Source organism: Erpetoichthys calabaricus, chromosome 13 (assembly GCF_900747795.2).
Source record: "Erpetoichthys calabaricus chromosome 13, fErpCal1.3, whole genome shotgun sequence".
NCBI lineage: Eukaryota > Metazoa > Chordata > Cladistia > Polypteriformes > Polypteridae > Erpetoichthys > Erpetoichthys calabaricus.
In genome coordinates this window covers 12,876,641-12,902,010 of record NC_041406.2, presented here as the reverse complement: position 1 = coordinate 12,902,010, position 25,370 = coordinate 12,876,641, and the positions used below count along the sequence as shown (strand labels likewise).

At 42.2% G+C, this 25,370-nt stretch overlaps 1 protein-coding gene and 1 long non-coding RNA gene across 2 annotated transcripts in view; one reads left to right on the top strand and one right to left on the bottom strand.

Moving 5' to 3' along the window:
* Nucleotides 1-12,190, bottom strand: part of LOC127530053 (uncharacterized) — a 104,296-nt gene extending 92,106 nt beyond the window's left edge. The window contains exon 1 of the long non-coding RNA XR_007936587.1: nt 11,800-12,190. This is a non-coding gene — a long non-coding RNA (uncharacterized LOC127530053). The remainder of the gene's footprint in view (nt 1-11,799) is intronic.
* LOC114663989 (adenylate cyclase type 2-like) overlaps nt 1-25,370 on the top strand; it is a 592,666-nt gene that overhangs the window by 234,377 nt on the left and 332,919 nt on the right.

Genomic DNA, 25,370 nt, shown 5'->3' with positions numbered 1-25,370 from the left:
TGACTGTGATTTTTTTTGGATTTTTGTATTGGAACTGTGTTATTTGATATTTTTGTGAACTTCTTCTCTGTTTTCCCACCGTTTTGAATTCTATGCTGGGACTTTGTTTAATGTGTATCGCCTTGCTTTTCCAGGCATCTCCATTGTGATCTTCAGAGCCTTGTGCTTGCACAGCCATTTTTGCAAAGTAATCCTTTTTATTTTTGTCAAGCTTTGTCTTGGCCCTTTGAGTTTCTATTTTTACGGTGTTTTCCCCCTCTAGTGAGCAATTTTGGAAGTGTTTTTGACAGCTGTGCTTTCAGGATTAAAGCAATTCGTGACAGCTCGAAGCTTTGCGGCAAAAAAAGGCCAAATGATTGCAATAAGTGGAAGGCAAGAGAGAGGTTAGCCCCCTTAGCCCTGCTCACAACGCAGCCTTTGTCAGTGTTCATATCATTGTATGGTGGTAGCCTACAATAACACAAGGGGCGCATCGATCGTGAGGGTCAGGCACTGACATTCTACGCTTTTATGCGCAAGCAGCAGAAAAAAAGTAACAAAAGTGCGCAAAGAAACACACTTGTACAGTCCTGATTGTGACATCAGGGTGTGCATTGGTCTCAAAATGTCACATGATGGATGCAGTACAGCAGTGGACACTCGACGTGCCTCCCTGACTCTACTTATGTTGATCATTTTTGATATTTATAAATTTTGGCTGAGACATAATAACATTTTTTGTTGTTGGAAAAAAAATTTTGTTTTTGGTTTGTTTTTCTAGGGATCAACATGACACTAAGGAGGCTATTATTTGTAATTTTGTTTAAATAACTTTTCTGTTTAATGACAATTTTATTTATTTCTTTGCCATGTATCTGCGTATGTATTGGTATATTTGACTTTTGGATTGTTTCTTTCATCACACTTTATTTATATACTTTTTAAGTAGGATATTGTTATTAGTTGATCTTGATCTTTTGGGATTTTTTTTCACCCTATTTCACACATCTTATTAATCTTCCTTTTAGTTTTTATTATTATTTTTTTTTTTATTACCACGCTTATATTAACTTCACCTGTTTGTTGTCTGGTACAAATCTTGTAATCAATATTTAACCCACTTCCTATTGTCCAAATGACTTGAAATTTTGCACACTTTCTGATGGCAATACATGAATCAATAAACAGTTTCACTAATCGATCAATTAATCCATGTTAATTAAGAAATGAAATTTTCATATGAAGAATAGTTCAAGATTTCACCAATAAATGGCGCTAGTAACAGATTGAATATTAAAGGAAGTGTTAAAATATTGATTACAAAATTATACTAAAACAAACCCAAGACTAAAAAGTTGAAAATAAGCCTCCCATACATCACTCGTAAAATAAAAGGTGGGCGATATTAAGAAGTGTTTTTTGAATGTTAATTGATGAAACGCGCCCACCTTTTATTTTACGAGTGATGTATGTGAGGCTTATTTTTGACTTTTTAGTACACTTTAACTTTAATATAAGCATTGTTTTTAAAAAAGTATTTTTCATATATAATTATTCCTTTGTAATTATATTATTTGTGTAGCTGCGCCTTTCCCAAAATTGAGCTGCTACTGAGTTGGCAAGGCTGGATCCAGCATGATTCAAATGCATGACAAAAGAAATTTCTCACGCCAATAAAGTTCGTTTTAAAAAGTGAAAATTCAAAGCAAAACAGTTCACGCAAAAATAGAAAAAAAAAGGGTATTACAGACACAGGATTAAAAGGCAAAAAAGAAATGTTTCTTCTGGACACTTTTTCTCGTTAAACTTCAGTTACTTTCTATACTTAAGGGCTGTGTCATTTCTCTGTGGCAGACTTACATACGCTTTGCTTAATATCTTCAGTATATTCTATATGTACGGCACATTTCAAATGGTCAATACGATATGTAACAGGATACGGTTTGAAAACTGTTTGCCCTCCATGCCCCTCTAACTGCAAGGCAGATCATAAAATGAGAGTAACCTGTAGTCAGAAAGACAAGAAATAATTGCAACATTCGATATCAGTTTACCTTGAGGGGGATACAATAGAATCTCCCATAGATATATTAAAATATTTGTCTATATATTAATACAAACTAAGAGAATACTTTTATCAACTTATCAAAACCTTACTAACTAACAAATGGCTCTTACAGTTGGACTTTTTTGTATCAATTTGACCTCCATGTAAATGGCAGTTATGTGATGGGGCCAAACACTCACTGTCAAGTTAAGGTCAGAGTCTGATTCCTTGATGATGAAAACAAGAAAAGTTTTTAAGTATGATGTCTGGTTGTGTGTGTCTAGGCAAATCACAGGTTCATTTTCACATCTTAAAATGACAAGTTTTGTCAGAAAATGATATGTTTGTTTGATTTGTGCGAAGCTCCTTGATGGAGCTACTAAAATTTAGAACAAATGGTTTCTGAGATCTCCTCCCTTAAACGCCAAGAAATATGTACAGTGATAGCTTCTCAAAACATCTTCTGCAGACCAGTTGCATCATGTTTGTCTTTTTACATGCTTCAGGTCTGATGTTTTTGGTCCAGTACTTATTTCGAAATCCTTCAAAACCCATTTGAGCTGGACACCCAATGATCGCTGCCATTGTAATGGTTTGATTTAGCTGGGAGTCTGCTCCGTTTTGCATGAAGGGTTTTTGAGACACATCACATCCTTTACGTCTTCTACAACTCTACTGGAGGTCAGTGCACTTTTTATTTTTGTTCTTTGGTGTGATGAGCTGGTAGCATCACTTCAAGAAAGGCGCACCAAATTAAAATAAAAGGGCAGGCTCAGTTGTGGGACACAGTCTGGACCACTGGGACATTATAGCAAAGTAGATAATGAAAACAAAACTGAGTGCCATTATGAACAATGCTGTACATCCTCTCTATGGCACAACAACACTGAGGATTTTCAGCCAGTGAATTATTTAGTAGAAGTGAGTCAAGAAACGGGGGTGGGGGGGTGGGGGGAGGAACGGTGTCGGGGTCCTTTATACCATCTTCTAACTATCTATCTAAATCAGGGGTGTCGAACTCCGGTCCTGGAGGGCCGCAGTGGCTACAGGTTTTCATTCTGACCCTTTTCCTAATCAATGAGTAGTTTTCACTCATTGGCTCTGAGGCTAGAGATCTGCACTGGCAATCGGAAGGTTGCCGGTTCGAATCCCGTAAATGCCAATAGGGACTCTGCTCTGTTGGGCCCTTAAGCAAGGCCCTTAACCTGCAATTGCTGAGCGCTTTGAGTAGTGAGAAAAGCGCTATATAAATGCAAAAAATTATTATTATTATTATTATTTTCCCTTCATTTCAATAGTCCTGTTTTTAAGGATTCAGTGCTCTGAATTGATTTGTTTCTTCATTAAATGGCAGCCAAACACAAATGAGACGTGAAACGAGCCAACAGATGACCAGCTAAACTGGGATTTCAAACTCCAACCAGTCTCTTAATGAGAAGCCGATTCTTGCTGTTAGTTAAGCCCATTATTTAATTCAATGGCTTGTTGCTGCTCTCATTCTGCCACAGCAGACATTTCCAAATCTGTTGATTTTTCTGTTTTTTCTGTCATATGGTGGCTTGTTTGATGTCTCATTATTGTTTGGCTACTAATTAAGGAAAAATAAACAATTAAGGGGCCTGAGTCAAGTTAATTAAAACTAAAGCAAAAGAAGTTAATTAGGTCTAAAAACAGCTCACTAATGAAGAAGATGGTTAGAATGAAAACATGCAGCCACTGCGGACCTCGAGGACCGGAGTCAGACACCTGTGATCTAAATAGTGGTCACTAGGGGGTGTCACAGACACTCAAACTACATGCACAATCACATGTACTTCAGCCCGGGTTCAAAAAGATATTTTTATTTAAAGAAAATACCTCGCAAGAGGTTTGCTTTCCTAACAATCCATACAATCACAAAACATACATGTACATGTGCAGAAAGGCACACACACATACACTCCAACACACACTTAAACTTTATTAGTGAAGATAGCTGACAGCTTGTTTGCCCTACCAGAGTGCATGCTTGTTAATTAAGAGAAAGAATCGAACCCACAAACAGAGACACCACATTAGATGTGTGCAGGTCGACATGCAGAGTCCTCCTGCCAGTCCTGTGCCAGTCTGTCTGTCTTTCCAGCTTTGTTTACTTCATTTGACCCGAAGTGTTGAGTTTCAAATTAAATATTACAGAAGCCATTCATTTGAATTAATTTCCTATTCATTTTACTCTGCATTTATTTGTGTACATAATGAATATTACATAAGTTAATCTACTTGATTCTATATTATTCCACGTTACAATCAGTTGTATTGTAAAATCTTCCATTAAAAGTGGTTTCCTGTGGCATCACTAAAGTGTAATTTACATGGAAGTACCAGATGGAGCACTCCATACTGATTTTTCTTGTGCTTATTTGGTTAATTTTCCTGCTTATTCAAAATTGTGGTGATTTTCAAAAAATAACCCAAAATGATGATTTGAACAAACACTTTAAACCAACAAATGAGACTAAGTAAGAATGAGACCCAGTTTACAGAGTCAAGTCAGGAAAAGGCTAACATCAACTCTCCTAGCAGCAAAAGTGCAGTGCGATTCTGTGGCATCCTATAACATCGACATGGGCGTGAGAAACAATGTGGAGGACAGCAGAGCTGCTCCAGGAGATAAGACACACCAAACAAAAAAATAATAGAACAATCTAGATGAGAGCAGGCCATTCAGCCCAACAAAGCTCACCAGTGCTGTTCACTGAATTTTTCTAATATAACATCAAGCCGAGTTTTGAAAGTTCCTAAAGTCCTGCTGTCAACTACATGACTTGGTCACTTATTCTGTGTGTCTGTGGTTCTCTGTCTGAAGAAAAACCTAACATTTGTGTGAAATTTCCCCTTAACAAGTTTCCAACTGTGTTCCCCGTGTTCTTGATGAACTCATTTTAAAGTCACCGTCTCGATCTGTTAGACTAATTCCCTTCATAATTTTAAACACTTCACTCAGGGCTCCTCTTCATCTCCTGTAAAGGCTCAGCTCTTTTAGTCTTTCCTCATAACTCATCCCCTGTAGTCCTGGAATCTGCCTAGTCACTCTTCTCTGAACCTTTTCTTGCGCTGCTATGTCCTTTTTGTAGCCTGGAGACCAAAACTGCACACAGGACTCCAGATGAGGCCTCACCAGTGTGTTATAAAGCTTGAGCAGAACCTCCTAAGACTTGTACTCCACACATCAAGGCGCTATATAACCTGACATTCTGTTAGCCTCCTTAATGGCTTCTGAACACTCTCTGGCAGTTGATAGTGATGAGTCCACTATGACTCCTAAATCCTTCTCATAAGGAGTTCTTTATTTTATTTAGCGGCAGTATGCAAATGTAGATTGTTCAGCTACATATTTTCATTTTTGCCATTAATTGGCACGGCTCCTTGAATGATGTTAGATGTTTGATAACTGCAGTATCAGGAGAAAGTTGGATTTCTAGTAGATGTGGTGTTGCACTCATCAGTTACTTTCTTATGTTCATTGTATACATTAGTGAACAACAAATGAAGGTGATATTGACCTGATATAAAGTTTTGGATTTCTTTTTGTGTTGATAAGTTACCTAAGAACGCTTTTTGAAATCATTTCATTTTTTTTTTGGTCCTGCGCCTATGGACTTACCAGTACTCCCACATATAATAATCATTCAACTCATCTACATGGATAATTATGCAAGTCATACAGCTTTTTGGGGTTCCTCCAATTTGTGGCTCGCTAGACCCTCATTTTTAGGCTATTTTTGGACCGTGTTTTGCATAGTAAATCACATCTTTATGATAAAGACCAATACCAATAGCAAAAATGATGAGAAGGAGATGACGTTGTGCAGGCCATGTCAAATGACCCCAGGGGGTTCATCCCCTAATGGGATGCGAGGGGTTAAAGTTACTTCTTTTCACAAAACTTCAAACATAATTTTGGCATGTGGAGTCTTGTTTTATGCCACTTTGAGGTTGCTGATCACAAATATGATCATATTTTTGATATTTGATTCTTTACCAGTGGTCCTAAACCTCTAAGAGTCGCTCCTAGCAGAGTAAAAATGACAAATTTCAAGCATAAGCATGTGGGGTATCGATTTAGGCTATTTCAAGGTCAGTGTTATGAATTTGATGTTATTTTTGACTTTTAATCCTTTACTAGGGATGTAGCTCTCTGTGGACCTTTGTAAGTGGGTGAAAAATGATAAATGTCTCTTACAATTAAGAATATTCAGGCTTTAAACATTTAAACTGAAGCACATATTTTCTTCTTCCTCTTCTTTCGGCTGCTCCCGTTAGGGGTTGCCAAAGTAGATCATCTTTTTCCATATCGTACTGTGTTCTGCATCTTGCTCTGTCACCCCCATCACCTGCATGTCCTCTCTCACCACATCCATAAACCTTCTCTTAGGCCTTCATCTTCTTGCCTGGAAGCTCTGTCCTTAGTACCCTTCTCCCACTATACCCAGCATCTCTCCTCTGCACATGTCCAAACAAACGCAATCTCGCCTCTCTGACTTTGTCTCTCAACCATCCCACCTGAGCTGACCCACTAATGTCCTCATTTCTGATCCTGTCCATCCTCGTCACAACCAGTGCAAATCTTAACATCTTTAACTCTGCTACCTCCAGCTCTGTCTCCTGCTTTCTGGTCTGTGCCGCCATCTCCAACCCATATAACATAGTTGGTCTCACTACCATCCTGTAGACCTTCCCTTTCACTCCTGACACTCTTCTCCACACATTCCACCCTGCCTGCACTCTCTTTTTCACTTCTCTTCTACAATCCCCGTTACTCTGTACTGTTGATCCCAAGTTTTTAAACTCATCTACCTTCGCCATATCTACTCCCTCCATCCTCACCATTCCACTGACCTCCCTCTCATTCACACACATATATTCTGTCTTGTTCCTACTGACCTTCATTCCTCTCCTCTCTAGAGCACATCTCCACCTCTCCATGGTCTCCTCAACCTGCTCCCTACTATCGCTACAGATCACAATGTCATCAGCAAACATCATAGTCCACGGGGACTCCTGTCTAATCTCGTCTGTCAACCTGTCAATTACCATTGCAAATAAGAAAGGGCTCAGAGCCGATCCCTGATGTAATCCCACCTGCACCTTGAATGTATCCGTCACTCCTACCCCAGACCTCACCACTGTCACACTTCCCTCATACATATCCTGTACAACTCTTACGTACTTCTCTGCCACTCCCGACTTCCTCATACAATACCACAGCTCCTCTCGAGGTACCCTGTCATCTGCTTTCTCCAGGTCCACAAAGACACAATGCAACTCCTTCTGGCCTTCTCTAAACTTCTCCATCAACATCCTCAGGGCAAACATCTCATCTGTTGTGCTCTTTCTTGACATGAAACCATCCTGCTGCTCACTAATCATCACCTCACTTCTTAACTGAGCTTCCACTACTCTTTCCCATAACTTCATTCTTTGGCTCATCAATTTTATCCCCCTGTAGTTACTGCAGTCCTGCACATCCCCCTTATTCTTAAATATCAGCACCAGTACACTTCTTCTCCACTCCTCAGGCATCCTCTCACTTTCCACAATTCCATTAAACAATCTGATTAAAAACTCCACTGCCATCTCTCCTAAACACCTAAATGTGCAGCACTTGTTTTAATATTTTAAATATATGATGCAACTCTTCTTGTCTGTTATGTATTTCTGCCTCATGAAGTAAATCATTAGATTTCTTATGAACACCCCGAATTAGGGCGGCTTAGAGCAATTTAGACTTTTTTGTATTTGAATTCATTGTCCTGAGTTATTATTGGCAATGATTTTCATAATGTGTGAATATATGCCTGTGTTTACAGTGGGGTAATGAGGTCAGGTGAGGGGGGCCTTTTGATAGGCTGAGACACCCTGGGGCACCATGGATGTCTTCATCCGGCCTAGCTAGCTCCCCCATAGTGGTTGAAACATCCCCCTTTTTGCATTTTGATCGTCACTTTAAATCGAGCCGGCATAACTTTCAGGTTTGTTCCTCGAAACACTGCTAGCTGACATTAATCAGCCAAAGAATGCTGGGTAGGAGATGCCATCTAATCCAGGGTTGTGTCTGTTGGTGCTGGGTAGGCCCTGCCACCCCACAATTCTGAATTGTATTAGCTGGCTTTGATAATGTTGTGTTTGATATGTTACAACTGCCACATTCTACAGAAAAAGTTTGATTTTGAAGGAAACAGCAAGGTGCAAACTCAATAAATCATGAGATCCTGCTGTATGTTCCAAGTGGCTGTGCAGCATCTGTATTGTGTTGCCTTGCACCTCGTGTATGCCTGAGGTCTCTTAGCACCTCATGCTCCTGACCTTAGGAGAACACGTTATCAATAATGAATTGCCAGACGTAGAAGACGGACAGAGAGGGCAATATATATTCTGAGCCATGAGCCTTAACTTATTTGGCAAAACAAGGTCATGCCGTGAATGAAATCCTCTTCTTCATTTATTTATCTGTGGGCCTCCAGCACACAAAGAGAAAGGAGACATAACTGCGAAATGTACACATGCTAGGAAATCCTTATAGCCTTCCCTTTGCAGCAATTAGCTTATCCAACATTTAAAAAAGAGTTCTATGGCTTAATCTCTGTGGCAGGTGGGGCCAAGGTAGGTAAACCTCTCGACGAGATCGACAATCTATCTGCAGACACACACTGCAGTGCCCACGAGGTCATTATAGGCCTGGTTCTTGGTTTTTATCCAGTACCCTCACAAGCCCTGACACTCAGACTCCTCACTCAGTCTCTCGAGAGCCCCGATCAGAGCCTCCATTGACTCTGCGAAGATCACAACATCGTCAGCAAAGTCAAGATCTGTGCATCTCTCTTCACCAACAGATGCCCAACACCCGAGAGGTTTACTTACCTCCACAGTGATATTCATGTCTCTGGTGACTCTTCCTATGAAGTCAGTAGACGGATTGGGAGATCATGTGGGGGGTGGGGGGGGGGGGGGGGGGGGGGGGGGGGGGGAGTGATGAGGTCGCTGCAAAGAGGTGTGTGGTGCTCCCGATATCTATGCAAAAAGACGAAGGTCCAAGTCTTTAGAGTCCTGGTGCTTCCTGTCTTGCTATTTGGTTGCGAGACATGGACGTTATCCAGTGACCTGAAATGAAGACTGGACTCCTTTGGTGTCTCTCTGGAAAATCCTTGGGTACCATTGGTTTGACTTTGTGTTGCTCATGGAGTCCCGAATGAGGCACATTACCTGCATTGTGAGGGAACGTCAGTTACGGCACTACGGCCATGTGGCGTGTTTTCCTGAGGGCAATCAGCTCGTAAGATCTTCATTGTTGGGTACCCGAGTGGCTGGACCAGGCCAACAACAACAACAACATTTATTTATATAGCACATTTTCATACAAATAATGTAGCTCAAAGTGCTTTACATGATGGAAAAAAAGAGAAAATAAGACAAAGTAAGAATTAAAATAAGACAACACTAATTAACATAGAATAAGAGTAAGGTCCGATGGCCAGGGAGGACAGAAAAAACAAAAAAACTCCAGATGGCTGGAGGAAAAAAAAAAAAATCTGCAGGAGTTCCAGGCCATGAGACCGCCTAGCCCCAAGCCCCAAGGGGTCGCCCATGTAACACCTGGCTGTGGCAGATAGAGGGTCATTTCCGGAGGGTGGGACTGGACTTGCGGGTCTGCCTGGGGGGTTGCCAACCGGGATCCCGAGTTGTTACTTTGTATAGTGGGTGCGGCAACATGCTGCAGCAGTGCATGCTCCCCAACTTGACTTGACTTGACTTGCAGGTGGGGCCCAAGGGTAGAATAGAGCGTGTGTAAGTAACGCCATATAAGCACTACGACGCATTAATCCTTCTACCAGGTGTGGCCAAGTTTCACAACAGTTCTTATTTCTGGGGAAGCTCCATCTATGCATTGATATATTGGAGATGATGGCAGAAAATGGAAAGAAAGAATAAAGGAGAAAGAAGCGCATTTTAATATAGTGCCTTTCATGATAAGCAATACATAAAGTAAATAAAAGGAAAGAAAGAAAGAAAGAAAGAAATAGATGGATGCACGCACCTTAACACCAGAAGTACTCCTGAGTCCGGCATAAAATGGGCCAAACTGGGCTATAGATGTGGCATTTAGGCAGCATCTCATGGCCCCAAACCCTTGAAACAACAGGCCACAATCTACAGCCCAATTCTCTTCTCCTCCTCCACTTCACCTATGTAGACTCGGACTCCTTGAGTGGCCGGAGGTATCCCCTTTTATGAAAGGAGCATCTCATGGCCCAAACCGCTTGAGCCAACTTTACAACTGCCAGGGTCAGTTTCCACCATACAGTTGCATTTGCTGGGATGTTTTCTGGCTCTCCAGTGCCTTGTTCTGGAAAAAGTTAATGTGGAAAATGTAGGTATGAAGGTATAAATGTACCCTGTGAACCACTGACACCCCATCCAGGATTACAAAGCTAAAACAGAGTTTTACACATTTATGCTATAATCGTTGAAATTTCATTTTTCCTCATACCAAGCAGCACTCCGTAGCCCAGAATGACCCAGCGAAAATTTTTGGAAATGTTGTAATGTTCTAAAAAAATAAAAATTGAAATATCCCATTCAACCCATTATTCAGACAGACGCTTTAATCTGTACTTAGTTGAAACCCTTTTGACAGCCAATCCAGCACTGGAGTCTTCTTGAGTTTGATGTGACAAGCTTGACACACCTGGATTTGGGGATTTTCTGCCGTTCTTCAGATCATCGTAAGCTCTGTTAGTTTAGATGAAGACTCTAAGTGGATGCCTGTTTTCAGGTCACTCCAGAGATGTTGGATTACGTTCAAGCCTAGGGTATGGCAAATGGGCAACTCAAAGACATTCCCAGAGCTGAATCTAAACCATTACTGTGTTGTCTTTGTTTTGTGCTTGGGGTCAAATGTCCTGTTGGAAGGTGAAGCTTTCTAAGTAATGTCTGATTATTTCAGTGTGACACAGGTGGACTCTGGTCAAGTTCTAGAAATATCTCGGGGAGAGTTAAAGGAAACAGGACACACCAGAGCACAATCTGGAGTGCCAAAACTCAGGGTATGAATACTTCTAGAAATGATAGATTTCTGTTTGTGATTGTTAATAAATTGGCCATTCTTTCTGAAAACTGTCATTACCGTGTCATTATGGGTTATTGAGTGTAGACCAATTTGGCAACTGTGGCAAATTCACCTATTTAAAATTTGATCTACAACACAAAAATGCGATGTGACGGGCTCTGAATAATTTTCGAATCCACTGCAAGCAGATAGAGTGGCCACCAGAGGGCACACAAGCTGCCCAAGTCCTGCAACACACACGTTTATCAAGCTCAGTACAGTAGAACATTAGAATATTAGAACACTCTAGACGAGAACAGGCCATTCAGCCCAACAAAGCTCGCCAGTCCTATCCACTTATTTCTTCAAAAAAACATCAAGTCGAGTTCTGAAAGTCCCTAAAGTCTTACTGTCTACCACACTACTTAGTTGCTTATTCCAAGTGCCTATCGTCATTTGTGTGAAATTTCCCCTTAAGTTTCCAGCTGTGTCCCCGTGTTCTTGATGAACTTATTTTAAAGTCACCGTCTTGATCCACTGGACTAATTCCTTTCATAATTTTAAACAGTTCAATCATGTCACCTCTTAATCTTCTTTTGCTTAAACTGTAAAGGCTCAGCTCTTCTAATCTTTCCTCATAACTCATCCCCTATAGCCCCATAATCAGCCTAGTCGCTCTTCTCTGGACCTTTTCTAGTGCTGCTATGTCCTTTTTGTAGCCTGGAGACCCAAACTGCACACAGGACTCCAGATGAGGCCTCACCAGTGTGTTATAAAGGTTGAGCAGAACCTCCTGTGACTTGTACTCCACACATCAAGGTGCTATATAACCTGACATTCTGTTAGCCTTCTTAATGGCTTCTGAACACTGTCTGGTAGTCGATAGCTTAGAGTCCACTATGACTCCTAAATCCTTCTCATAAGGTGGACTCTCGATTTTTCCGACCGCCCATTGTGTATTCAAACCTCACATTTTTACTTCCTATGTGTAATTCTTTACATTTACTGACATTAAATTTCATCTGCCACAACTCTGCCCAAGCCTGTCTGCTATCCAAGTCCTTCTGTAATGACTCAATGGATTCCAAATTTTGTGCTAATCCACATATCTTGGTATCATCTGCAAACTTAACCAGCTTGTTACTTATATAATATATAATTCTTTGTGGCATTAATTCAACAAGATGCTGGAGGCATTCCTCAGGGGTTTTGGTCCATATGGACATGATAGTATCATGCAGTTGCTGTAGATTTGTTGGCTGCATATCCATGATGCGAATCTCCTGTTCCACCACATCCCAAAGGTGCTCTATTGGATTGAGATCTGGTGACTGTGGAAGCCATTTGAGTCCAGTGAGTTCATTGTCATGTTCAAGAAACCAGTTGGTGATGATCTGAGCTTTGTGACATGGAGTCTTATCCTGCTGGAAGGAGCCATCAGAAGGTGGGGACCCTGCAGTCATAAAGGGATGGACATGATCAGCAACAAGACTCAGGTATGCTGTGGCATTTAAATGATGCTCAGTTGGTTCTAAGGGACCCAAAGTGTGCCAAGAAAATATCCCCCACATCATTACACTGCCAGCAGCCTGAACCATTGATACAAGGCAGGATGGATCCATGCTTTCATGACGTTAATGTCAAATTCTGAACCTACCATTAGAATGTTGCAGGAGAAATCAACACTCATCTGACCAGACGTTTTCCCAGTCTTCTCTTGTCCAATTTTGCTGAGCCTGTGTGAATTGTAGCCTGTTCTTAGCTGACAGGAGTGTCACACGGTGGGGTATCCTGCTGCTGTAGCCCACCTGCTTCAAGGTTAAACGTGTTGTGTGTTCAGAGATGCTCTTCTGCATACCTCAGTTGTAACGAGTGGTTATTTGAGTTATTGTTGCCTTTCTATCAGCTCAAACCAGTCTGGCCATTCTCCTCTGACCTCTGGCACCAACAAGGCATTTTTCAGCCAGAAAACAGAGGCTGACTGATATTTTCCCTTTTTCAGACCATTTTCTGTAAACCCTACAGATGGTTGTGTATGAAAATCCCAGAAGATCGGCAGTTTCTGAAATACTCAGCCCAGCCCATCTGAAAGCAACAGCCATGCCACGTTCAGAGTCACTTCAGTCCCCTTCCTTCTTCCCCATTCTGATGCTCGGTTTTAACTTCAGCAGGTCATCTTGACAATTTCTGCAGGCCAAAATGCACCGAGTTGCTGCCATGTGGTTGGCTGATAAGCAGTCAAACGTGTACCTAATACATTGGCCGGTGAGTGTATTTTTCATACATTACCTGATATTTGTAAAGTACCATAAAAAATGTTCACATGCATGTCCCTACACGTAATGCCAAATAAATGCTCAGAAACAGCTATAAATGGAATAAAGCAGAATTTCACTGAGTTCCGTTCCAGTTCAGTTCCGACTCAGTTTTCTGTAGTTGTTGTTGAATTCCAATTCCAATCCCATTTCATTGTTTGAACTGAAACTGTTGATTTTATTCCTGAATTGACCCCATCCCTGCCAGCTTGGGTTGATCAGACCCTGGCTTGTGTCTCCGCAGCAATAGCCCACGATTCGGACCTTCTGATCCAAAGTCACCTGCGGGACCTCTCTGCAGCCTCTATGGTGGACTTTATGGCTCGCCAAGCAGTGTGTTGACTTTACTAATGGGCAGCCAGAAAAGCTTCTACACCCCCCTCACCTCAATGGGATCACAACAATCATTCCAGCTGCTCCTCTGACAGTGCTCCACCAGCTCCTGGTACTTGGACCGCTTTTGTTCATTAGCCTCTTCACTGTGGTCCACCCAAGGGACTGTCGGCTCTACTATGAGCACTTGCACCTTTGAAGAGGGAGATGTTGACACCATGTCTGGCCTCAAAGAAGTTGGTGTAACATGGTCTGGCTCCCTGTCCAAGTCCACTCGCAGCTCCCAGTCCAATGCTGAGGTGACCAGGCCAGCTGCTCTCCTGCCATGACAAAGGTGATGTCCCCCTGACTACGGGCTAGCCTGTTGTTAGCCATGGCTTTAGATTAGATTAGATAAACTTTATTAATCCCAAGGGGAAATTCAGATGCATACACCAGCAGAAACATTAAAACAAGGACAAATAATAGCCAATCAATCAATCAAATGATATGTAAATTAGAAACAATAAATAAAATGAATGTGTATTGTTCAGAAATGTCAAAATGGTATTTCAGAATAAACTTAGTGAATGTCCCGGGAGGAATTAGTGAAATGCCGGATAGCATTGGCCATATCATATAGGAATGAGCCTGTGGCTAAAAGTGCTCAAAGAGAGTGCCTCCTGGAGGGGATTCTTCATAATTTTGATCCCATCCTCTTTTCCACAACAGCTTCTGGTGTGTCCAGGGTTTGTCCTGTGATGGCGCATTCTTTCCTGATACGTTTGTTCAAACATTGTGCTTCTTTTGATCTCAGGTTGCTTCCACAGGAGACTGCAGCATAGACTACCACACTGGCTACAGTGGACTAGTAGAACATTTCCAGCAGCTTGCTGCACACATCAACAGACCTGAATCTCCATAATAAGTCCAGTCTGCTTTGGCACTTCTTGTCCAGTGCCACTGTGTTGTCAGGCCAGTCCAGTATGTTCTTCATATGGACCCTCCCAGGTACTTGAGACTTTGCACAACTTCCACATCCTCACCCTGAATGATGGCTGGTGTCAGAGGCACCTTGGCAAGCCAGATGTCCACCAGCAACTCTTTTGTATTGCTAATGTTGAGTTGCACGTTGTTGTCCCTGCACCACAAGACAAAGTCCTTCACAATCTTTCTGTACTCTGACTCATCCCCATTATTAAAGTGGCTTGCCATGGACGAGTCATCTGTGGATTTCTGTAGATGGAAATTGCTGGTGTTGTGCTGGAAGTCTGTTGTGTAGACGGTCACCTGGAAGGGAGACAGGACAGTTCAACCTGAGGTGCTCCAGTATTACACACCAGCATTTGTGACACACACAGTCCCTTAGCCTCACAAACTGCTGTCTGTCACTGACTTGTGGAAAGCAAAATACTCTACGCATATTAGTTATCAATATATTTATTATGTATAATTTATTTTTTTGTGTATTATTGCTGAATTAGACTCTCAAGCTCCGATTTTGATGCAAGTGATCTGGAGATGGAAAACGAAAGACCGGTACCTGCATCAGCTGAACATGCAGCTATGGCAACATTCGTCTGGGAGGGCTACACAGACCTTAATATCTGTGGGGGGCCAGCTGGCTACTGGGCTTCATCAAATGACACGGCGTGCTAGTGGACACTACTGATTACTTGAGCTGTTTTATTTACCTGAAAATGCCTTTCAGCTCATAAGTGATGAGACAAACTGGTATGTGAGTTTACATACTGTGTGTGAAACCATTGCTTTGTGTGCTTTTTAGAAAACAGAGTTTTCTTGAAAAATATTAAGCCCTGGGACAAAAGGGAAACAAAATAATTAGCCCCGAAAGAGTTGACCTAACACTGTGCAACCACTACACAAATACAACAATTTCTTGACCAAAACACTTGAGCATTTATGAAGTATTTACGAATACACAAACAGCATACTTACAGTTTATATGTTGCAAAAACAGTCAGGAGTAGCCCTATGTAAGTTTGTTTAGGATCTGGACACTTGGAGGAAAGAAGCTGTGGAGATGCCTTGTAGTACTGTTGATGGTTGTCCTACATATTTTAGTTTCATATAATGCAAAGATTGGGAATTTTATTATACAAGCTGCGTGTTGTCTTCGGGACAAAAAAACAACACAAGGATTCCCCAGCAGTTTTACTAGATTTGTGAACTTGGAGAGGCGTCCACTAACTCATTACTCAAAAATTACCCAGCACAGAGGATGTGCTTGATGCCCCAATGGCTTTCGTAAGAAGACACGGGTGATACCATATCTTAGCTGTATCACTGGCATAGGAGTCCTATTAATCTTTGTCACGAGAAAATACCTCTAGATAGACCATGGTTTTTAGTGAAAACTTCAAGCGTTGCCCTCCGTTGCTGAGGTGTTTCACTTGCATGTTGTTGAGCCACGGTGTTTGCTTCATTTTGATGTTGCGTCTCTTCATCTGTGTCATCAGCACGATGTTGTTGTTGTGTGGTGGCATTTGCTACACACAGGTCTTTCGTAGTGAGAAGTGAAGTGCATGCATGCATGCACCATCTAGTGGCCGTAGTTGAGTGTGAACAGAGTGGACTGCCCCCATACACACTCACTCACAGGTCTTTCATAGTGCGAAGTGAGGTGAATGCAAGCCCCGAAAAAATGTGAAAGTGCATGCTTGTGCCATCTAGTGGCTGTGGTTAAGCGTGAATAGAATGGACAGCTCCATACACACATGCAAACCCAGGTATTTCGTTTATATATGTCTAACATTACAATGACTAATACATTTTAGATTTATTAACACATGCTGAGCTCCAGAAAGCCTCACTTTATGTATTTCAGAACGGATCTGCCTCATTTCTGGCTCCCCAGCTCCTTATTCTGTGTTTCACTAATGGATGGCATTCAGCTGCTGACGTCTCGTTTTTTGATGCTCACTTTCCCCTCACTCAGGACTGACATTTAAGTCCCGAGGGACTCTGTCTTTCCACTTGTCAACCAGAGAACATTTTTTTTACCTTCCAGACTTATTCACATCCCAGAGTGTGGTGTGGCTATGTTGAATAGGATCAAAGGTGGGACTGTTTCTGCAGAGTCTGCATCACGTGCCCTTTGGAATGATAAATCACTTGATGCTGACTGGGAGCTTAGTAGCAGATAAATAATGACTGGCAAGTGGAATATTGTATACCTAATAAATGGAGGCGCGCCACATTAAAACTGTCTGGAAGAAGCAAAGTCGGATGTTTGATGCGTTTTAAGCAATACCTACTGAGTAGCAGAGTAGTTGTATAGTGGGCAGCATGGTGGCTATTGGGCACATAAGTGAGAGAGAGTGAGGGAGCCAAATGACTGAAGCCAGTAAAATAGAATGGAAAATGAAGAGACTGTATTGTTGAGGAGAATAGGCAGGAAATTACTGTTGGTCAAAACACCAAACAGATGCCCTACAGTCAAATTGTGAAACAAGATGGCAAATCTGTGGTTGAGAAACTGTCCTGGGGCCTCATCAATAAAACATGCTGTCACCAGTAGAGGGCGCCACCGAGCCCCCAAACCCTAGACACCTGAGACTCAATACCATTCCGGGGTCAAATAAATCCACACGGCTCAAATATAACAATTAACACAGCCTATAAACAGATTTGAAATTCTCTCTGCTTGTCTCCTCCCATGATAGTCGCCCCCTGTCTACCGACTCTGACTCCATGAGGTTTGGCGGTGGGCTCCTGGTAGCACGTTATGGACTGTTGGAAGCATTTTCAGGTCATACAGAAACCAGGGAGGTCACCCAAGGACCCCTGCATGGCTGTGCTTTTGTACTCCAAATCCCATGCAGCCCTGTGGGTGTCCAAACTGGGACTACTTGGCGAGGAACACTGCCACCTGTTAATTTGAGGGATAAACTGCTCCCAGTTTCCAGCTCTCACCAGTCCATTCTTCCGTCCAGCATCCCAGCCAGGATGGGAATTATAAGGCACCCCGGCCGGGTGATGTTCGCAATTTGGCCACCCTTCCATTATGGCTTCCCGGCCGGGTTAGAAATCCTCCTTGATTCTGGCCGGGATGCCCGTCCATCCTGCTGAGCACTTATAGTGCTCACACTTCATCTGTGTCATTAGCACAATGTCATTGCTGCGTGGTGGCGTTTGCTGTCCACTTGTCTTTCGCAGTGAGAAGTGAGGTGCATGCAAGCGCCGAAAACATTTAAAAATGCATGTATGTCAGAAATCCTCCTTGATCCTGGCCGGGATGCTCGCCCATCCTCCTGGGCACTTAAAGTGTTCACACTCTAGAGACGTGCATAAGACCCATCTTGTGCAAAAATAAAACACAGATTTGCATGAAAATCATCTTGATGTTGCAGAAAATTACCTACCTACACAGACGGCAGGACAATGAAATGAACAGAAATCTGATTTCATTTTGCATTTCAAAGACACATCAGTCCCATTCCGATGTTCTTGGACTAATTATATCACAGTTCACTGACGTGCTTTCTTAATATAGATGCCTTGAACCTTGGCATTGACGCCTAATGCATCCGCTTTAATGCCCCTTGCCTTGGTGTGTAGCCTGTCTGTTTTGTGCATATCACCCAGGGGTTTGGGGTTGGGGTTGGATTCATTTAGCTTTGGGCTACAGCGGTCCCTTGGAACTCAGTCCGTGGATATGCCTCCTTTGTCCCCACTCATACTCAGATGAGTGATTGTACTCTCCACCCTACACTTTTGGCTTCTGTCCACTCACCCCTGTTACTTTTTCCAGGGCCAGATTAAGACCTTTAGGGGCTCTAAGCACTCAAAGGATTTTGGTGCCCCATAGATATATGAGCTGCACTCACTCTCAGTGGACGACTCAACGGGATAACCGACACGACCAAGACCAGAACGATCATGTGAGCCTGTGTGGCAGTTACCAGATTGTAATTTTGTTGTATTCTCAAGATTAATATATGGATCATTAACCTCTATTATTACTATTTTAATATTGTATTTAATATTGAATATATATGTATGTAATTTTTTTGTTTAACCTTTTAACCGCCAACTCCCTAAATATTCCCCATGCCAGGAGAAATCTGAACAATTTTCGTTTTTTTACTTTACATTTATTCAAGCAGTATTTACCTGCTGAAACACCTGCTGAAATGTTTCAAATAAATGGTCAATCAAAGGACGTAGCTTGAACAAGCGGTCATGGTTTGGATCTTTCATATCTGGCTCAGATAACGGGCAGCAGTCCAGTTGAGATGCTGGGGATACACCCACTCATCGCCATCATCCGATGCGTCGTCATTCACAGTATCATGCAGCGCACGTTGCTGATCATCATTGTCGCTAAAATCTTCTTCAGAACTGCTACAATCATGATCAGAATTATTGTCCAAAATCGCCTGCAAAACCTCACTTGAAGTCAGTTTACGTTTCGCCATATTCACAGCTTTCACTTTCGAATCACATCACGTGAGCAGCCAATACAACCGCAGAGTTGTCGAAATACAACGTAGTAATAATACCCACGCCAAACCATCAGTTATACTACGCGCCAGGCATTCACATAACCACAGGCAAATGTGCCAGATAATTCCGGCAGTAAGGCGTCAGCAATAAAGCTACGATGCCGGATATATCCAGCAGAGGGCGGTTAAGGGGTTAATGTGGGATCCCCTTTTCGTGGAACCTGGTTTAGCTGCACCATTTTCAGTTTGAAAATTTCTGTGGTGCCCCCCTTCCCTTGATACCCCAAAGTACGTGCTTGTTTTTCATAATCATTAATCCAGCCCTGTATTTTTCATATTTCTTTAGGACAAATTTTTATAGCTTGGGATGTCGGCCTATCGTTTGTTTCTAGACAATGCATCCTTTTAGTTCTTTGTTACCAAACATTCAAGCCCTGCTTCGAGAAGGTAGAATGTTTCAGGGGTCTCCTAACAATCTTTTCTAAAATTGTTGTCTCAATGTCATCAATTTGAGTCTATTATATGAATTATGTTTTGTACAATTATTCTGGAATACTTTGTATTCTTAATATATCGTTTTATTTCTCATATTTTGTTCTTTTGTTCTCAAGTTTTTCGATTTTTGTCAAAAATTGTGTTCTGCTATTCAGTTCTTCTATTTAGTACAGTGGAACCTCGGTTCATGAGATTAATCCGTTCGAGAAACAGAAATGTTTGTATTCCAAATCAAATTTTCCCATAAGAAATAATGCAAATTGAATGAATCTGTTCTACAATCCAGAACTGTTGGTAAACATACATTGTATATAGTGGCAGGTATTCCTTACTCTCATCGAACACCTTGATGTGTCTCTCAACAGCTGCTTTATTTGAGGTCGTGGCTTCGCTGTGCCTTATGACGCAGTGAACACCACTTCTTTTTATAAACTTCTCAAGCCACCCCCTCCTCGCTTTAACTCTTTCAGGGCTGAATATTTTTCCCCCAAACAACTCCACACACCAAACAATGCTTTCACACAAAAATCAACATCGAACGTCTGTTGCTTTGTTCTACGGTGGCTCTTGCTGCCTGTTCGCTGTTTCTGCTGGCTGTGCGAGGCGGCAGGCTGGCTTGCCTGGCTGTGTTCACGTGGCAGTGGCAGCCACAGTGCGATGCAATCTTGGTTTCTCTCTCTTGTCATCGTAAGTGGCAGTCGTCCTGGGCACATCAGCTACACGAGTGCGTTCAGCACCACAATCAGCTGGGGACAGATCAGCTGATGCCAGTACCTACCTCACTTTCGTTTTTGATCTCCATTGCAAGGTCACTTGCACCCAAATTGGAGTCCGACAAGTCATATTCCGATTCAACGACAAAATACGCAAAATGTCGTCCACAGAGTTTGTTGCTTTGCGTGCTCGCGTTGGTCTCTCTCCAGATGTCAATGCCATTTTAGAGGTTGTTTGCTCTTCGTTCTCATGTGTGTGCCGGTAACCGAGATCAAATCTTACAAATCATCTTTCCATCTAGCAAAGAGTCAAACTAAAACATAACAGCGAGTTTTGTCGCCGATTACCGCCCTCTACCCCTGAATTTTTTGACAAAAGTCAACATCCGCCCTCCGAGTTAAATGATTCCTCTTCCGAATCAGTCGTTCCAGGGGTTTTCTTAATGAGATCAGCATGCAGCTCCCTTGCTTTTTCACATACAGTATGCTCGCCTCCGATACACCATCACCCGCTAACTGTTTCTGGTTTTTCCATGCTAGCAACAACTTTTCAACATCATCGATTGCTTTAGGTCTTTGTTTTGTTACCACTTGAACACCTTTTGCCACATCAGCACTCTTGAATCTATCTTTCTCTCTCAGAATGGTACATATTGTTGACGTTGCTTTGCTGTTTTGGCGAGCCAGATCAGCCACACGAACACCGTCTTTGTGTTTTTTGATGATCTCTTTTGTCACTTCTATGGTTATTTTCACTAATTTCTTCATGGGTCCATCCTTTTAATGCTTTCTTTGGCCCCATGATCGTCGTACACTTTCGTAACTCAATAGTACAGTACACAAAAAAACTGCTAATGTGTTTGCAATAAAACAGCTCACGTATTTATTTGGTGAAGGATGGGCTCAGCTTGACTCAAGATTCCTTTGTCTAGCCGATGCTGCGCAAACCATACATAATAATAATAATAATACATTTTATTTATATAGCGCCTTTCCCATGCTCAAGGCACTTACAGAATATAATAAAGAACGGCAGCGTATACAGTGTATAGCATTGTACAAACCAGATAAATAAATAAAGAAGATTAAGACAGTAAATTCTGAAAAAAAAAAAAGAAACAGACAACATAATTGATGGTCTCACACACACACACACACAGGTTACATGAGCATCTTGACAGAGAAGTAAACTGAGAGAAGGGTAATAAAGTCAAGTAGAGCTAAAAGCCTTCCTGAACAGATGAGTTTTGAGTTGTTTTTTAAAAGAATTCATGGAGTCCGCTGACCTGATTAATTTCGGTAGGTCATTCCAGAGTCTGGGCGCTATACAGTAATCCCTCCTCCATCGCGGGGGTTGCGTTCCAGAGCCACCCGCGAAATAAGAAAATCCGCGAAGTAGAAACCATATGTTTATATGGTTATTTTTATATTGTCATGCTTGGGTCACAGATTTGCGCAGAAACACAGGAGGTTGTAGAGAGACAGGAACGTTATTCAAACACTGCAAACAAACATTTGTCTCTTTTTCAAAAGTTTAAACTGTGCTCCATGACAAGACAGAGATGACAGTTCTGTCTCACAATTAAAAGAATGCAAACATATCTTCCTCTTCAAAGGAAACAGAGAGGAAAGCAAACAAATCAATAGGGCTGTTTGGTTTTTAAGTATGCGAAGCACCGCCGGTACAAAGCTGTTGAAGGTGGCAGCTCACACCCCCTCCGCCAGGAGCAGGGAGAGAGAGAGAGAGACAGAGAAAAACAAGCAGTCAAAAATCAATACGTGCCCTTCGAGCTTTTCGAAGCACCGTGCAGCATGTCGCTTCACTAAGCAGCTGCACACAGAAGGTAGCAACGTGAAGATAATCTTTCAGCATTTTTTGATGAGCGTCCGTATCGTCTAGGTGTGCGAACAGCCCCCCTGCTCACACCCCCTACGTCAGGATCAGAGAAAGTCAGTGCAAGAGAGAGAGAGAAAAGTAAGTTGGGTAGCTTCTCAGCCATCTGCCAATAGCGTCCCTTGTATGAAATCAACTGGGCAAACCAACTGAGGAAGCATGTACCAGAAATTAAAAGACCCATTGTCCTCAGAAATCCGCTAACCAGCAAAAAATCCGCGATATATATTTAAATATGCTTACATATAAAATCCGCGATAGAGTGAAGCCGCGAAAGGCGAAGCGCGATATAGCGAGGGATCACTGTACAGCTGAAGGCCCTGTCACCCATGGAGTGTAGATTAGTGAGGGGCACAACAAGGTTGCCAGAATCAGAGGACCTTAGTGGGCCGGCAGGCACATAGTGATGGAGAAGGTCACTGATGTAGTTTGGCGCAAGGTTATTTAAGGCTTTGTAAATAATTAGTAGGATTTTATATTCGATTCTGTAAGACACAGGGAGCCAGTGGAGACGGAGCAGGATGGGTGTGATGTGCTCGCTGCTGCTGGTTCGAGTAAGGACTCTTGCAGCTGAGTTTTGAATAAGCTGGAGCTGTGATATAAGATTAGAAGGGGCACCTGCCAGTAGGGAATTACAATAATCGATGCGGGATGTGATAAAAGCAGGGACAAGTTTCTCAGCGTTAGAAAAGGAGAGGAAGGAGCGAACACGGGATATGTTACGGTGGTGAAAGTCAGAAAGTTTCTTAATGTGATTTATGTGGGCAGAATAAGAGAGGGAGGAATCAAAAATGACACCAAGATTTTTTACAGTAGAGGCAGGTCTGATGAGATCACCACCAAGATGGACTGGGAAGGAGCTCATTTTATTAAGTTGCATTTTAGTCCCAATTTGCAGGAGTTCAGTTTTATTGCAATATAATTTTAAAGAGTTCTGCTCCATCCAGGTTTTAATTTCACTAAGGCAGGTTGTGAGCTGAGAAAGCTCTGATGAAGTTCCACTTTTAACATTGAAATAGAGTTGAGTATCATCTGCATAAAAATGATAGCCCAGTCCATAGCTACGGATAATATGGCCAAGGGGAAGCATATAAATACAGAAAAGCAGAGGACCGAGGACAGAGCCTTGAGGGACTCCTTGTGTGACTGGCGCTGAGCTGGATCTGCTGTTGCCAAGACTAACAAACTCTTGCCTATCAGTCAGATAGGACTTGAACCACTGGAGGGCAGTGCCAGAGATACCCAGCATGTTGTACTACTTGTGTACAGCGATAAATTTCATGACAGAAAACTGCTTGTATACTGGATTACTCGGGAAGAGAAGCGCTCGTGAACAGAGGTCTCACTGTATTTACAGTAACTTTTGTGTTTAACCCTAATTTGTAATTTTAGGTTGTCTCAAGTTTAGCAATATTTGTCATTCATCACATTACAACTTCTTATGTCTTTATCGCCAGTGGGGTTAGGATTAGGTTATTCTAGCCTTGGGAGTTTCTCTGGGTGAGTTCTGTTTGTCACAATAAGAGTCCAATGACATTGAAAAAGGTTTGGGGCAGCCACACGTATATTATGCCCTGGATCTTCACAGGTTTGAGTCCAAAGCAGAACTGAAGTGAGAGGGAAAATATGGCAGCTTTAAAGGCCAGGACAGGAAATGACGTCATCTGACACAGAACCGGAAGTGATGCCATCAGGACCGGTAATTACATCATCGACGGTGCCAGAACCGGAAGTGACGTTATCAATGGCACCTGGACTTAGTGGGATTTCCCGTGGATGATCTACAGAGGATTGAGAGAGAAAGTCAGTCCAGGTTGCCACCCCCTGGTATGGTGTGGTATTACTATTATTCAGGCCCTCTAGCTGCCTCCCAATCGCACATGTGTGACACCTTATAAACCCCCCCCACTCCTGCCCAAAGGCTCTCCTCTCTCCACTAGCGCATTAGTTTCCTGAGTGTTTATGTGTGGCTCTCACCATCCACTCTGTAATGGACTTTTTACTGTGAAGTAGGACAGGCCCCCACCTGGGATGTTTTGTTCTTAAAGTTTACTCCTTAATAGCATTCCTTTAGTTGTTTAGTGCTAGACAATAGCTCCCAACTTGAGATGGGGCCGTCTTACCAGCATCACGGACCCCCGGGCAAAGTATTGATTGCACTGGGGCTCCTGTTTTGATAGCAAAACAGAAACATACATGGGCATTAGAAACATGGTGGGCCCCCAGCCAGTGCCCATTCCACCCTTATGTTAGATAGCCCTGCTTCAAGAAGGTAGAATGCATCATGGGTCTTCTATTCATGTAAGTTTTGTCACTTTTGGACTCCGTGGCAGCCCTCCTGTCAGGGACTTCATTTGTACAGGGGTATGGAGTAGGCCCTGCCAACTGTTTGCCCACCTTAGGGACTGTAGTTATTTGATTTGGGCCTTCCAGGGACCTGTTACTGTTACTGGTGTATGTACTTCAACTTTAATCCTTCTTCAGTTAGAAACGTTTTCCTTTCCAAGAATATTACACTTTATGGTTAGGGTTACAGTATGTTCTTATAATAAAGCTGTCTTCACCTTTGGTAATAACGCCTAGTGCATACATTTAATGTTAATAGCCCCAGTGCGTAGCTTGTCTGTTTTGTCCATAAAAAGGGTGTGCTGTGTGACATAACCAGCAATGTCAGCATTTGCTCTTCTGCATGATATCCCAAAGAGAGTGGTGTACAAATGGGCACAGTTATGGGGTTGCTATACAGATCCGTAGTGGTGAAGAAGTAGCTGAGTCAGAAAGTGAATAGCTCTCAGTTTAACAGTCGATCTACGTCCCAACCCTCATTGGTCAAGGCCCAGCAGAGTAGGATCTTGATTTAAATTTTGGTGATGGTATTTTGATCCTGTTGGTTACAACTTTAACTTTGTTTTGACCGAGTGTTTTCTTCTGGTCCAACCTTAAAAAAAAAAAAAAAAAAAATGCTAGTTGTCCATCTGTAGCAGAATGTAATGGAACATTTGGTATTGAATGACATGTGGCCAATGAGAATTATTTCATTTTTACTTGAATTTCCTAGTACC